The sequence below is a fragment of the Chelonia mydas genome, chromosome 13 (genome assembly GCF_015237465.2).
Source record: "Chelonia mydas isolate rCheMyd1 chromosome 13, rCheMyd1.pri.v2, whole genome shotgun sequence".
Taxonomy (NCBI): domain Eukaryota; kingdom Metazoa; phylum Chordata; order Testudines; family Cheloniidae; genus Chelonia; species Chelonia mydas.
Genome location: NC_051253.2, coordinates 34,675,300 through 34,692,219, shown reverse-complemented (window position 1 = coordinate 34,692,219; position 16,920 = coordinate 34,675,300). Strand labels below are relative to the sequence as shown.

Below are 16,920 nucleotides of genomic sequence, written 5' to 3'. Positions count from 1 at the left end.
GCCTGTCAGGAGCCGCGAGCGTCCCTGCTGGCAAGGATCCCCCCCAGCCCTCCTCATGGCACCTCTTACTATCGCAACATTGAACACCCGGGGCTGTAGGATGGGTCACCGCAGGTTCCAGGTGCTCTCCTTCCTTCAGGAGGGAGAGTACTCTGTGGTTTTCCTGCAGGAGATCCATACGGATCTGACCGCCGAAGACAGCTGGCAGCTGGATTGGGGGGACAGGGTCTACTTTAGCCATCTCACAGTTCGTGTGGCTGGAGTGGTGACCCTGTTCTCCTCCGAACTACAGCCTGAGGTGCTGGGGGTTGCTGAGGTTGTGCCGGGCCGCCTGCTGCACCTCCGGGTCCATATGGAGGGGCTCGCGGTCAACCTCGTTAATGTCTATGCCCCGGCATCAAGCCCAGAGAGGCTGCAATTCTATTAGCAGGCGTCTGCCTTCCTCGGCACCTTGGATCCTCATGAGTGCCTGGTCCTGGGAGGGGACTTTAACACCACCCTCGAGGAGCGGGACTGCTCAGGGACCAAGCAGTGCCCGCCGCAGCGGACGTCCTCCGGGAGACAGTCGAACACCACTCCCTGGTTGACATCTGGTGCGACCACTACCCGGATGACATTTCAATGTTCACCTTTGTCCGGGTGGAGGCCCATCGGTCACGCCACTCCCAGTTGGACCACATTTATTTATCATGTTTCCACCTTTCACGAGCCCACTCCTCCACCATCTGGCCGGCCCATTTTCTGACCATCATTTAGCCACTGTGACCGCCTCCCTCTGTGCGGAGAAGCCGGGGGCGGCCTATTGGCATTTTAACAACAGCTTGTTGGAGGATGTGAGCTTCGTGATGTCCTTCCAGGAGTTCTGGCTGGCCTGGCGAGGGCAGCGGTGTGCCTTTCCCTCAGCGCGGCAATGGTGGGACCTGGGGAAGGTGTGTGCCCGGCTCTTCTGCTGTGACTACACCCGGGGCACCAGCTAACGGAGGGATGCGGCAATAGAGCAGTTGGAATGGGAGGTCTTAGAGCTGGAGAGGTGTCTGGCCGCCAGCCCTGAGAATCCGCCTCTCTGCGGAGCGTGCCGGGAGAAGCGGGAGGAGCTCCAGGCCCTCGAGAACCATTGGGCCCGGGGTGCCTTTGTTCGATCCCACATCCGCCTCCTTCGGGAGGTGGATTGCGGCTCCCGCTTCTACTACGCCCTGGAAAAAAGGAGGGGGGGGCCAAGAAACACGTCACCTGCCTCCTGGCAGAAGATGGCACCCCCCCCTCACAGAACCGGCGGAGATGTGCGGGAGCGCCCGAGCCTTCTACGCATGCCTTTTCTCCCCGGATCCAACCGATCCTAACGCTTGCAGAGTGCTCTGGGAGGAGCTCCCTACAGTCAGCGCGGGCAACCGAGACCGGCTGGAGCTGCCTCTCACTTTGGCCGAGTTCTTGGAAGCCCTCTGTCCCATGCCCGCCAATAAATCTCCGGGCATGGACGGGCTGACCATGGAGTTCTACCGCGTGTTCTGGGACGTCCTCAGCGCAGACCTAGTCACTGTCTGGGCTGAGTCTTTGCAGAGTGGGGTCCTCCCTCTGTCGTACAGGCGAGCCGTGCTCGCCTTATTGCCGAAGAAGGGGGACCTCCGCGATTTATGAAATTGGCATCCCATCTCGCTCCTCAGCACGGACTACAAAATCGTGGCAAAAGCAAGCTCTCTGTAGCTAGGGTCCGTGCTGGTGGATGTGGTCCACCCAGACCAGACCTACACTGTCCCGGACTGCAGCATCTTTGACAACCTATATCTGGTATGGGACCTTTTGGAACTCGGGTGTAGGGATGGTCTGTCATTCGCCCTCCAGTCCTTGGATCAGGAGAAGGCGTTCGACAGGGTGGATCACGGATATCTCCTGAACACTCTACAGACGTTTGGCTTTGGACCCCAGTTTGTGGGTTTTCTCCGGGCGCTGTACGCCTCCGCAGTGTGTCTGGTCAGGCTCAACTGGACCCTGACCGAAGCGGTCAGCTTCGGGCGAGGAGTACGGCAGGGCCAGCTGTACGCTCTGGCGATTGAGCCCTTCCTCTGTCTCCTCCGAAGGAGGTTGACAGGGTTGGTGCTGCGGGAGCCAGAGCTGCAGCTGGTCCTGTTGGCGTACGCCGATGACGTGCTCCTCGTGGTCCAGGACCCTGGCAACTTGGTGGAGGTGGAGGCTTGCCAGGCCATCTATCTGGCAGCCTCCTCCGCCCGGGTCAGCTGGGTCAAGAGCTCTGGCCTGGTGATTGGGGATGGCTGGCAGATGAGCTGCCTCCCACCCGCCCTTCAGGCCATCCAGTGGAGCACTGGCCCGCTGCTCTATCTCGGCGTTTACCTTTCTGCCACGCATCCCTCTCCACCAGAGAACTGGCATGGTTTAAAGGGCAGGGTGGTAGAGCGGCTCCAGAGATGGACAGGACTACTCCGGTGTCTGTCCCTTCGAGGGAGAGCACTGGTGCTTAATCACCTAGTCCTGTCCATGATCTGGTACCGGCTCAACACCCTGGTCCCGGCCCCGGGTTTCCTGGCCACCCTCCGGACATCGATTCTGGAGTTCTTTTGGTCAGGACTGCACTGGGTCCCTGCAGGGGCTCTCCATCTATCCCTGGAGGAGGGAGGGCAGGGCCTGAAATGTCTGCACACTCAGGTCCATGTCTTCTGCCTCCAGGACCTGCAGAGGCTCCTTTATGGTGCAGGTAGTCCGGCGTGGAGCATACTGGCGCATACCTTCCTGCACCGCTTCCGAGGGCTCTGATACAACTGGCAGTTCCTTTATCTCCATCCAAGAGGTCTTCCGCAAGACCTCTCCGGGCTGCCAGAACTGTTTTCAATGACCAGGTCCATGGCGGCCACCGAGGGGGCAGATCTCCTCGCGGAGCCCCTGCTGCACAACCCCCAGCTTCATGTGCAGGTGGCAGAGTCCCGCTCGGTGCGCCAGAAGTCACAAGAGTCAGAGACCTCCTGGACTACGACTGGGGAGACTGGCTGGATCCCCTGACGCTCGCTCAGTGCATGGGGCTCTCCAGACCTCATACTCCCCGGCGTATACTTCAGGAGGTGAAGGCCGCTTTGCCACCAGCTGCTCTGGTTTACCTCGACCGGGTCCTGCACGAGGGCGCCCCCCCCGCCCACCCTCTATCCCAGGCCTGCCGGACCTTTTAATTGGGCCTCTGCCCCGTGGACCCAACTGACCCCCTCACCCCTTCACCGTGAGCCAGCTGCACGAGATGCAGCCGGTCTGTTTCCAAATCGTGACAAGGAAACATCTATACACACTCGTGCTCCACACCCTTCATGCCGTCACCCTTGTGTCCCACCCTGATACAAAATGGTGGGACCTCCTGCCACCTTTGGAGGGTGAGGAGTCCCGGTGGGCCAGCCTCTATTCCATCTTGGTCCCGAGACCCGCCAGGGATATCGGTTGGCAGCTCCTTCATGGAGCTGTGATCACGGGCGTGTTCTTGGCGCGGTTCACCTCTATCCCAGACACCTGCCCCTTTTGTGGCATGAGGGAAACTCTGACACATGTATATCTGGAGTGTGCCAGGCAGCAGCCCCTATTCCGGCACCTCACCAATATTTTATTACGTTTTTGATTGCACTTTTCCCCTCACCTACTTATTTACGCACGCCCTATCCGCGGCCCCACAAAGTCACGGGATCTCCTGGTCAACCTCCTCCTGGCCCTTGCTAAAATGGCCATCCATAAAACCAGAGTGAGGAGGTTGGCCGATGGAGTCTCCTGAGACTGTGGGGCCTATTTCTGATCCTCGGTCCGTTCACATATCCTGGCAGAGTTCCTCTGGGCGGTGTCTACTGACTCCCTTGACGCCTTTGAGAAGCAGTGGGTGCTGTCTGGGGTTCTCTGCTCGGTGTCCCCATCCAGTTCCCTTTGTTTGACCCTTTGACCACACCCTGTTATTTCATTAGTTGTCCCCCGGATTTATTTGGTATCCAGGTCCTGTGGATCCCCCTCTTAGGCTGTGGGGGGATCCTTTAGCAGTGGATGGGCTTCACCTGCCCACTTCCCGGATCCCAATAGGATTACTCTCCTATAGCCATCTGGCCCAACCCTGTCACACTATATATAAAAATCTTGATAGTTCAGATCATAAGTGAACCTAACTTGGAAGGTAAAGAAACCTTTCTGCTTCAGAGGATACATAAGCCTCTGACTGATGGAGGCTAGCATCAGATTCCCCCAGTGTGCAGGTTGTTTCATAATTAACCCCTTCAGACTTTCTCACACCTTCGTCTGCAGCATCTGCGACTGACCTATATCAGAGAGGAGAAGATAGATTATTGGTCTGATCTAGTCTTTAAATTGTTACGTTAAAGGTTTAGACAATGAGACCTACAAGGAAAAAATGAAAAATTGGGTTTGTTTAGTCTGGAGAAGAGAAGTGATCAGGAACAGTCAGCATGGATTCACCAAGGGCAAGTCATGCCTGACTAATCTAATTGCCTTCTATGAGGAGATAACTGGCTCTGTGGATGAAGGGAAAGTGGTGGACGTGTTGTTCCTTGACTTTAGGAAAGCTTTTGACACGGTCTCCAACAGTATTCTTGCCAGCAAGTTAAAGAAGTATGGGCTGGATGAATGGACTATAAGGTGGGTAGAAAGTTGGCTAGATTGTCGGGTTCAACGGGTAGTGATCAATGGCTCCATGTCTAGTTGGCAGCCGGTATCAAGTGGAATGCCCCAAAGATCGGTCCTGGGGCCGGTGTTGTTCAATATCTTCATAAATGATCTGGAGGATGGTGTGGATTGCACTCTCAGCAAGTTTGCAGATGACACTAAACTGGGAGGAGTAGTAGATACGCTGAAGGGTAGGGATAGAATAGAGAGGGACCTAGACAAATTAGAGAATTGGGCCAAAAGAAATCTGATGAGGTTCAAGGACAAGTGCAGAGTCCTGCACTTAGGACGGAAGAATCCAATGCACCGCTACAGACTAGGGACCGAATGGCTCGGCAGCAGTTCTGCAGAAAAGGACCTCGGGGTTACAGTGGACGAGAAGCTGGATATGAGTCAACAGTGTGCCCTTGTTGCCAAGAAGGCCAATGGCATTTTGGGATATATAAGTCGGGGCATTGCCAGCAGATCGAGGGACGTGATCGTTCTCCTCTATTTGACATTGGTGAGGCCTCATCTGGAGTACTGTGTCCAGTTTTGGGCGCCACACTACAAGAAGGATGTGGAAAAATTGGAAACAGTCCAGTGGAGGGCAACAAAAATGATTAGGGGACTGGAACACATGACTTATGAGGAGAGGCTGAGGGAACTGGGATTGTTTAGTCTGCGGAAGAGAAGAATGAGGGGGGATTTGATAGCTGCTTTCAACTACCTGAAAGGGGTTCCAAAGAGGATGGATCTAGACTGTTCTCAGTGGTAGCTGATGAAAGAACAAGGAGTAATGATCTCAAGTTGCAGGGGGGGAGGTTTAGGTTGGATAGTAGGAAAAACTTTTTCACTAGGAAGGTGGTGAAACACTGGAATGCGTTACCTAGGGAGGTGGTGGAATCTCCTTCCTTAGATATTTTTAAGGTCAGGCTTGACAAAGCCCTGGCTGGGATGATTTAGTTGGGGATTGGTCCTGCTTTGAGCAGGGGGTTGGACTAGATGACCTCCGGAGGTCCCTTCCAACCCTGATATTCTATGATTCTATGAAGATAGAGTGAGGACATGATAACAGTCTTGAAGTATGTAAAAGATGGTTATAAAGAGGAGTATGATACATTGTTCTTCTTATCCAATCAGGATAGGACAAGAAACAATGAGCTTAAATTCCAGGAAGGGGGATTTAGTTTAGATTTAGATTTTAAAAAAAAAGCTTTGTAACTGTCAGTGTGGTTAAGCACTGGAACAAATTTCCGAGGGAGGCTGTGGGATCTCTGTCATTGGAGGTTTTTAAGAACAGGTTAAACAAACACCTGTCAGGGATGGTCTAGATAATACTTAGTGCTGCCTCAGTGCAGGGGACTGGACTAAATGATCTGTCAAGGTCCTATATTTCTATGATTCTGTGTTCCTGGGGGGAGGGAGAGGAACCCCAACAACTCACATTTGACCAATGCTCTTCCTAAGGGTTCTAGCAACAAACAAGGATGCAGATCCCCACAAAGATATTGCCTAAAAATCTCTTTCTATCACCTTGTGGCTTTTCTCCAAAGCTGAGAAGCTACAACTAGTAGGAAAAACAGTATTGTTCCCTATATTTTTTAAAATCCTTATATATTTTTGCTGGCAGATCAGAATGCAGAATCCGCAGTGAAACAGCCTTGAATCCCTATTGTTCTGCTATTGGCTACTGCTCCAAGTGCTTTGAGTACAATGGCTGAAACTGATGTATATCTAAAAACTGAAGGAGTTCAGGGAAGCAGGCAATGAAGCTGAGATTCTTTAAAAGCGGAAAGGCTATATGTACACAACTCCCATTGAATTTCAAAGAAATTGTGTGCCTAAGGCCTTTAGGACCCTTTGAAAATCCCATCTTGAAGCATAACACCAGAGCCTGAGTGCCTAAATCCCATCTTGAAGCATGACACCAGATCTTTGCCCTTGATAGTCAATTGATCCAGGCCAAAGGAAGGAAATAGCACTAAGAAATATCTTTGTCTTAGCTCATGTTCCACTGCTTGGCTTCCTTCTTGCCAGCTCTCTGTGGGCGTGACTCCAGGCAGAAGCCTTCAGGGGATCAGTAGTCCCAATTGGCTGCCAAGATAGTGTCATGGTTGAATGTAGGTGATCTCTCATGTAGGGGAAAGCAAAGATTCCAGCTGTTTTGACCTCCAGCCTTTCTTACAAGTTACTAGATACTGCAAGTGACTCCAAATCCTATTGAAGTTGGGTGTGCTGACAGAGCTCTTTGCCTGGCAGTATAAAATACTTTCCCAGGGAGGGCTAGATTATGGTATGTTATGGTTGAACTGAGCTATTGATTAATTAATTGATTCAGATTTAAACAAGAAAGACGCCTATCCAAGTGCCTAAGGGCCAGATTTTTCAACACATTTAGGCACTAGTGGGATTTTCAAAAGCATCTATGCAACCCACACCCATTGAATACTACAGTAAAATCCTAGCAGCATCAAGTGATCCTTTCAACAGGAAGTCAGCTAGCAACCTCTCTGCCTGTCCATCTCTTCACCACCCATCAAACTAGTGTCTTTTGGAGTATGCCGGGAAGATCACCCAAACTGGCTTCTTTTGGACAAGGTCGGGAACAAGTGCTAAAGTCTTGGAGTTCTCACAGAGAACCCCCTGCCAATACCCCCTCTCTCTTTTAGAATGAGGGAGAACCAGTTGTGGGTGTCTCTGATGAACACAACTACCATCGATCTGGTGGCTTCTGTAGTAGGATATACACAACCAAGTGGCAGACTAAGTACAGGAAGTGTGGGATACCACACAATAATCCAGAGATTTAAAATGAATGGACAAAATGTATTTCCAGTGGAATTCCATGGAAGGAGATCCATTAGGGATCTATTAATCCAATGGCATTGCCCCAGATTTACAATTATCCATAAATTTATGGTGCCCAGCTGTGAGTCTGATTTTCAGGGTTGTTGAGCACCAGTGAATCTAGCTGAAGCCAGTGGGAGCTATGTATGAAGTTAGGTACTCAGAACCTAAGGTGCCCAATATCAGCAAAGGATGAGTGCATAGTGGGTGCATGATGCTGCTGGATCCAAATGGAAGCATTTCTCACACAGTTTGCATTCACCTTGCACAGGCATGAATGACAAAGAAAACACAAGGCAGGAACAATCATGGCTTTAAAAAAAGAAAAGAAATGACAGGTTTCAGAGTAACAGCTGTGTTAGTCTGTATTCGCAAAAAGAAAAGGAGTACTTGTGGCACCTTAGAGACTAACCAATTTATTTGCGCATAAACTTTCGTGAGCTACAGCTCACTTCATCGGATGCATACTGTGGAAAGTGTAGAAGATCTTTTTATATACACACAAAGCATGAAAAAATACCTCCTCCCACCCCACTCTTCTGCTGGTAATAGCTTATCTAAAGTGATCACTCTCCTTACAATGTGTATGATAATCAAGGTGGGCCATTTCCAGCACAAATCCAGGTTTTCTCACCCCCACCCCCCTCCCCACACACAAACTCTCTCTCCTGCTGGTAATAGCTTATCTAAAGTGACCACTCTCCTTACAATGTGTAGGATAATCAAGGTGGGCCATTTCCAGCACAAATCCAGGGTTTAACAAGAACGTCTGAGGAGGGGGGCGGGGGGGAAGGAAAAAACAAGGGGAAATAGATTACCTTGCAGAATGACTTAGCCACGCCCAGTCTATTCAAGCCTAAGTTAATTGTATCCAATTTGCAAATGAATTCCAATTCAACAGTTTCTCGCTGGAGTCTGGATTTGAAGTTTTTTTGTTGTAATATAGCAACTTGCATGTCTGTAATCGCGTGACCAGAGAGATTGAAGTGTTCTCTGACTGGTTTATGAATGTTATAATTCTTGACATCTGATTTGTGTCCATTTATTCTTTGACGTAGAGACTGTCCAGTTTGACCAATGTACGTGACAGAGGGGCATTGCTGGCACATGATGGCATATATCCCATTGGAAACTGTTGAATTGGAATTCATTTGCAAATTGGATACAATTAACTTAGGCTTGAATAGAGACTGGGAGTGGCTAAGTTATTATGCAAGGTAACCTATTTCCCCTTGTTTTTTCCTACCCCCCCCCCAAACATTCTTGTTAAACCCTGGATTTGTGCTGGAAATGGCCCACCTTGATTATCATACACAATGTAAGGAGAGTGATTACTTTTGATAAGCTATTACCAGCAGGAGAGTGGGGTGGGTGGAGGTATTTTTTCATGCTTTGTGTGTATATAAAAAGATCTTCTACACTTTCCACAGTATGCATCTGATGAAGTGAGCTGTAGCTCACGAAAGCTTATGCTCAAATAAATTGGCTAGTCTAAGGTGCCACAAGTACTCCGTTTTTTAAAAGAAATAAAACAATAGATTAATCAGATGTGAAAGAATACTAAACTCACCTGAAGTCCTTTTGCCGAGTGCAGATCATGTGAGGATTTCAAACTGAGGTTCAGCTTTTGGATACATGCAAGTAACAAGATCTTCTAGCCCGACAAGGTCTAACCCTGAATAGGCAAATCCTGATTAATATGAAGGGATAGGAATGGATGTAGATCTGACAGGAAAACCTGATATTTATCGAGATGAATAAGATTCTTCTTTTATTTTAGTCAAAGAGGACTCACTTTTACCAGGATAATGGTTGATGTAACATTCTGTCACCTTTGGGACTTGAACCCTGAAGTTTAGCCTGCCTAACAATTCTGTGTCACTAATTAATCAACACTTAATGCCATATATGTTTGTCTACCGTAATACACAGATCCTCCTTTGGTGCCCACCAGCTTCAGAAAAGCACTACAAGAATGAACAGAGGCCTGGAAAACATGCCTTATAATGAGAGACTAAAGGAACCCAATCTATTTATCTTACTAAACAGAAGTTTAAGAACTCACTTTTATCACGCGGAAGTTATTAAGCTTGGGCAGGAATGACTGGGTAAAATAAAATGGGCCTTGTTATGCTGGAGATCAGAGAAGATGATCATAATGTTTCTTTCTGGCTTTAAATCTATTAATCTACAAAGTTAATTGAGGAAGATCCTAAATTAAGTTCTGTACTTTGCTGCCTTTTATTTACATTAATTATTTAGGCTGTAGTTAGATAGTTAATGACACCGAGTGCTCAATTCTGATTGAAAGTCAATAGAATTTGGGAGTCTAACTCCATTAGGCTCCTCTGAAAATCCTAACCTAAGCTATTTACTCAAGGTCAGCAGGGCAATGACATAAATGTTGGCTATACTGCACTGGACTATAGAATCATTCCCAGCATCCTTCTATCTCAACGCATATTTAATAATATATCCAAAGTGGAACAGTTTCAACCAGAGAAATTGCAAGATACCCCCACCAGAGTATTCCAGAGCCCAGTGGTTAGGACCCTTATTCAAATGGCTTCTCCTCCTCGGGCAGAGTGAGGAATTCAGCTGGAATAGCCAACCTCTTGGATGAGTTCCCTCACCACTGGAATAAAGTTTATGAAGGAAGTTGCCTTCCCTTCCCTTCTCCCCACTATTTTGTGTGGAGTTAGGTGTGGTATCAGATCAGGCCCTGCAGGCCAGATAGGAATGGCAATGCCTGTCACCACCTGGTGGAAGCAGCATGCTGGGGCTTAGGCATGAGACAAGAGTCCAGGGGTCTGCTTGACACAGCAGTGTGCATGCTCGGAAGCGTAAGTACCTAGAGGACTTTCACAGCAAAAATGTAGGTGCTGCATGTGTTTAGACACCTACAGAGTTGGGTGGCAGCCAAGTGTGTGTGTGTGGGGGGGGGAATATGGATCACACCAGTGCCTAAAATCCTTGGGCACCTACATCCCTTTGTGGATCTGGATGCATGTGCCTCGAAGATAATTGCTAGAAAACATGGCTGCCATTAATGGCCTGAAGGGACATTTAGACTGGGATTCTCTCATAGCGGCTAACACACTTAGGCCCCATTGAACATTCTATCCTTACAATTATCTTCCAAATTGCTGTGTACTGCCCTGAGCAATTCTTCCCTTATTAATATCTAGGGGCAAGATTTTACACAACAGCAGCAACATCTTTGTCCTCATTCAATTATGATTCTTTGCGTTGTGACAGTGACAAAAAAATCCCCATCAGCATCAGGGGCGCATTGTTCTGGCCACTATACAAATATATAACAGGACATAGTCCATTATTACATTTATTACACTAGTGCCTAGTGGCCCCAGCTGAGAACAGGACCCTGTTGTGCTGGACAAATACATAGAAGAAATACTTTCTACCCCAAGCTGTTAACAATCTAAATAGCCAAGACAAAGGTTGAGGGGGGAAACTGGCACAGAGAGAAAGTCACTGTCTCTAGGCCACAGAGCTGGTCAGTAGCAGAACCCAGGAGTAGAAGTTAGGTCTTCTGTGTTCTATTTACTAGACCACACTGTATCTTAATAAATGTTGCTTCAAGCAAGTCACACAATAGGCCATTTGTAGCACAGACGAAAGACTCTAAGAATTGGATCAGGCCCTAAGTAGACAAAGAATTAAAATGTATCTAGGTATGCTTCTAGAATACTGTTCCCATTTCTGGTGCCCACAATTCAAGAAGGATGTTGATAAATGGGAGCAGGTTCAGAGAAGAGTCACGAGAGGGATTAAAGGAATGGAATATGTGGTGTATACTGATAGACACAAGGAGCTCTGTCTATTTAGTTGAAGAAAAAAGATTAAGAGGTGACTTTATTACAGTCTACGTGTATCTACACAGGGAACACATATTTAATAATGGGATAGTCTATCTGTTAGAGAAGGGTGCAACATGATCCAATGGCTGGAAGTTGAAGCTAAACAAATTCAGACTAGTAGTAGAAGTAAAATGTAAGATTTAATAGAGAAAGTAATTAACCATTGGGACAATGTACCAAGGGTTATGGAATTTTTGAATCTAGATTAGATGACTTTCTAAAAAGATCTGCTCTAGCAATTATTTTGCGTCTGAAGCTGAACAAGTCACAGAGATCTGTTAAAGTCATGGAATCCATAACATCCATGACCAAATTGTATAGTTAGTCTAGATGTCCCAATTTTATAGGGACAGTCCTGATTTTTGGGTCTTTTTCTCATATAAGCTCCTATTACCCCCCCACACCCTGTCCCGATTTTTCACACTTGCTGTCTGGTCACCCTAGCTTAGTCATTAGTTCCTTTAAATGTAATGATACTATCCTCAGTTGCCCACCTATCCATATATTAGCTCTCCTCTATTACAACTTTCACTTTTAGCATCTCTCTTACATTAACCACCTCATATCTACCCATTGGTTAACGAATTACATTTATTTGCTCTCCTATGCCTAAGCCTGACCAAAACTTGCAAACAAAACTCTCAGTGCCCACTAACATAATCAATCCCACACTCAGCGTAAGGGCTGTCAATGTTTCTGTCAGTCACTGGAAATGAGCTGAAAATCTCTGGCCTCATGGTGGGTGGATACCCAGGCCACAATCCCTTTCCTGGTGTCGAGCCCCTCCTCCTCAGGAAGTGGAGGTGCTTCCTACCCCAGGTGGGCAGTGGTGGATGTCCCAGGTAGGACTGGTCTACTGGGCCTTAATTCCTTACTCCAATGGTTAGGCTTGAGAGGAACCGCTGCTCTGGTTGTTGCTAGGTGGATTCTCCTTCTTCCCACTGGCTGACCTCAGGGAATGAGTGGAAGTTTCAAAAGCATCTACATTGTTAGGAGCACAAGTCCCATCACCTGTCAATGGCAGTCATCCTCCTGACTCATGGAAGAACTTTTGAAAACCCCACCCTACATCACTCTAACTCCACTAACCTCTCCATTCACTTCAATTCAGTTACCCTGGATTTAGACTGGAATACGTTGAGAAGCTAGATTCCAGAGCTACTTAGCCTCTGCTTAAGATTTCTGCAGCATCCATCAAGATGCTCCTTTCTTCCCTTCAAAGGAGAGGTGCTAAGATACAACATACGGTATTCACAAAACGAACAGAATTTGAGCTCCATTTCTTCCCGTCAGTTGGTTGATGGTTTCCACCTAGACAAGTCTACGCATTTGTCTGGCACCTGCTTCCTTCATTGTAATATCCAGTCCCCTATTTCAGCACCTAACACCTTTAGGAAGTATGTCTTTGTGGTTAAGGCCCTGGAGTAATACATGCTTGCTATACCCTATCTAACCTTGACCTTTTTCCTCGTGTAGATGCAGGGTAAAATCATGCCACTTGATTTATCTGGTTTACTTACAGCTAGGCTAAGAATCAGGCTAAAGTTTGGTTTTACCAAGCATGCCTTCATCCAGACGAAACTGAGCCCCTTTCTGAAGCCAGTCCAAGTCCCAAGCGTTGGGTCTTTTCACGTGATGATTTTCCAGTTCAACACCACTCAAACCCCAAAGCTTATATTGATTTAAGTAGAAATAAACCAAGTATGGATATCAACTTCATGAGCCAGATCCTCAGCTGGTGTAAACTGAGATAGTTCCTTGAAAGACAACTGAGCTATATCTATTTACGTCACAGAAATTTTGGCTGTAGAAGCTGTTTACACTAGTGCTTTTATTTAGACTAAATAGATTGCCAGTTGTGTATCCGTGTCAACCAGTTGCATGAACAGAATAGATAGTCCAGTCCTTTCAACTTTTGATATATATTATAATTTTATTTAAAATGATAAAACCTTGATATGGTTACATTCAGAGGTGAGCTGGAGCCAGTTCACACTGGTTCGCTAGAACCGGTTGTTAAATTTAGAAGCCCTTTTAGAACTGGTTGTTCCACAAGGCACAACCAGTTTTAAAAGTTCTTCTAAATTTAACCGGCCAAAAGTGGCACCTTAGGTGCCGACTCCACAGGTGCTCCAGCCCTGGAGAACCACCGCCAGCTCCCTGCCCCACCCCCGGCCGCAGCTCACCTCTGCTCCACCTCCTCCCCTGAACACGCCACCTCACTCTGCTTCTCCGCCCCCACCCCAGGCTTCCCGCAAATCAGCTGTTGGCTCGGGAAGCCAGAGCAGGCTCAGAAGCAGGTGGCAGCTTTGCACTCAGGCCCAGGGAGGCGGAGGTGAACTGGGGTGGGGGGTCACGAGGAGGGTCACCCGCGCTGCAGCAGGTAACCTGGGGCGGGGGGTGGTGCAAATCACCTCCGCCACCCTCGGCCTGAGCGGGAAGCTGCCGCCTGCTTCTCAGCCCTCTCCGGCTTCCCGCCGAACAGCTGATTCATGGGAAGCCCAGGGAGGGGGCGCGGCGAAGCAGAGCGGGGCGGTGCATTCAGGGGCGGAGGCGGAGCGGAGGTGAGCTGGGTCCGGGCACGGGGTGGGGCAGGGAGCTGCCAGTGGGTGCTTTGCACCCACCAAATTTTCCCCATGGGTGCTCCAGGGCTGGAGCCTAAGGCGCCACTTTTGATGTGATCAGTGGGGGGAGTGGCTGCTCCCCCTGCTCCCCCGACTCCACCCCTAGCTATGCTCCCCCACCCCTAGGAGCCAGAGGGACCTGCTGGATGCTTCCTGGGAGCTGCCCCAGGTAAGCACCCCGGGACTCCCCACTTTGCCCCCCAGCAGGCTCCTGTGACTCTTACGGGTGGGGGGGGCACCCACTACGGTGGCCCACGAGACCCTCCTGCCTGGTTCTGGGGGCAGTCAGGGGACGGGGGGGTTGATCGGGCAGGGGTCCCGGGGAGCGGGGGTGGGCAACGACCCCCTCGTGGGGTGAGGAGGGAACTGGTTGTTAATATTTTGGCAGCTCATCACTGGTTACATTACATGAGATACTTGAATTTTCCCTAATAGTCTTGCCATAGCTGTTTTCACATCTTTATTTTTCAAACTGTAGATGATTGGGTTTAACATGGGGGTCAAAATGCTGTACTTATTGCTTATTGCTTAATGCTTATTGGTGAAGGTCACAGTGCAAGACAGTTGTCGTAGCGGAGGGAGTTCACAGATGAAATGTCTGATTTCATTGGGCCCACAGAAGTGCAACTTTGACACTGGGACAGTATTTACCAGTGAATATAAGAGCCCCACTGTCCATGAACCATGCACCAATTGGCTGCTGACTCATTTGTTCATGGTCTCCGCATAATGCAATGGGTGACTTATGGCAGCATATCGGTCATAAGCCATCGCTGAGAGTATGAAAACTTCAGTACCAGATGAGAGGAAGATGATGAACATCTGGGCGATGCAGCCACTGACAGAAATGGTTGTGTGCTTTGTTTGGAAATTTATCAACATCTCAGGGACAATGGCTGAGGAATAAAAGATATCAACAAAGGCCAAATGAGTCAGGAAGAAGTACATTGGAGTATTGAGGTGAGGCTCTACCCTTATCACCAGCATGATCATCATGTTCCCCACCAGGGTGATTAGGTAAATAATTAAAAACACCAGAAAGAGGAAAATTTGGAGTTCTGGGTCATTCGAAAGTCCCACAAGAATGATCTCAGTCACACTGGTTTGGTTTTCCATTCACATTTAGTGACCTGTAAAAAGAGAAAAAGAAAATAAATTAACCAATAACAGGTTTATGGAAATGCCGAGAGAGAGAAAACACCCAGGTGATATTTTGAAAGCCAAGTGGACTTAGATGCACAAATTCACATTTCTAATTCAGCACTCTAAGTTGGATAAAAATTAAATGGGTCCTATTCCATGTAGTTTTACACAGGTATTTTCTTTCATTACACAGAGATCCACCTCGTCCATCTTGTCTCAAACATTTCTCATGTATAACCTCCTGCATAACCCTTTCTTCTAAACATATCCTATATCATCCATCCTGTGCACTGTGTTAGGGTACAGGTTGAAAAATATTAAAGTATTAAGAAGCAAAATTGAAAAATACTTTCTAGTCAGTGCTGTGTTCGTCCAGATAAATTTGTAAAAGTGGCATAGTGAATATTTGTTTCAATTGTCTGTCAGTGATTGGTATAAATTGGTATAAATAGATCTCATAACTCTTGTGTTACTCTAGCTTTACCCCAGAATGACTACAATGATTTAAGTAGAATTATCCCATCAGAAAAGTGGAATGGGCAGTGGTGAATTGAGTCCCATATGTGACAGGTTTGCAAGTCAAAGATGTTTTTTTCCCAAAAAATCAGGAAGTGTTCTCTCCGTCTAGCATAATGTTATAGACGAAGATTTGTAAAGTAGGTGGTGATTTTGATTTTTTCAATTTTTGGACTGTTAAATTGATAAACTTCAGCACCCTGGTCTGAAAATCACACATTATTAAAGTATCTAAAACCTTAGGCACCCAACACCTTCCCCATCAGCAATACAGGTTCATCAGGCCAAATTCTGACACCTATTTGACCCCATTGTCTACCCACTTTCTGCCCTCAATCAAACCTGTGTAACCCCATTGACTGCTAAATCAATCTCAATGCAAATTAGTAGATTTTGATTGATGACACACAAGAGGGAGATTTCAGAGTAGCAGCCATGTTAGTCTGTATTCGCAAAAAGAAAAGTAGTACTTGTGGCACCTTAGAGACTAACCAATTTATTTGAGCTTATGCTGATGAAGTGAGCTATAGCTCACGAAAGCTTATGCTCAAATAAATTGGTTAGTCTCTAAGGTGCCACAAGTACTCCTTTTCTTTTTACAAGAGGGAGAAGAATCTATCTCGAACTCCCTTAGCGTCACTGTCTCTCAGTCTCATTTTTGGTCTGTAATCTCAGCAGATGCTATGAGATTAGAGATGAAGTGAGCTGAAGGATGGGATTAGTTGAGGAGTAAGTGTTATTGTTACATAAGCAAATTGCAGAAAAAAACAGCACTTCACAGCCCATTTCACTGAACAGGATCTGCATGGATAGACCCCTGCACCCATGCTGAGTCCCAGTGAAGTAAATGGGGTTCCTCACAGATACAGGAGTCCATTCATACAGAGCTGATTGCAACACCAGGGCCAAAACCTGTTGTTCTGTGACCAGGTGTGAATGCCTGTCAAAGCGCTCTTTCTGTTTAGCTGACTGATTATGAAAATCCTCAGCACACATATTACTAACAAAAGCAACCATGCATTCATCCTATTACAGTCATTGTCTTCCCTTCCATTCACAGCAGAGAATACCATTTCTCATCGTGTCCTAACTTGGACTGTAAACTCTTCAGGACAGAGCATTTGCCTTTTGAATAGTCCCTAAAGCCATACTGATGACACTGCACAAATATTAGTCATGTCTTATAAATGATTGACTAACACTTTTAAACTTGGGTGCCCACAGCTAGGCATTGAATCCTGCATTTGGGCAACAAAAAACAAACAAACAAACAGAAA

At 47.4% G+C, this 16,920-nt stretch overlaps 1 pseudogene; it reads right to left on the bottom strand.

Moving 5' to 3' along the window:
* Positions 1-15,100, bottom strand: part of LOC102943676 — a 93,277-nt pseudogene extending 78,177 nt beyond the window's left edge.
* Positions 15,101-16,920: the final 1,820 nt, after the last annotated feature.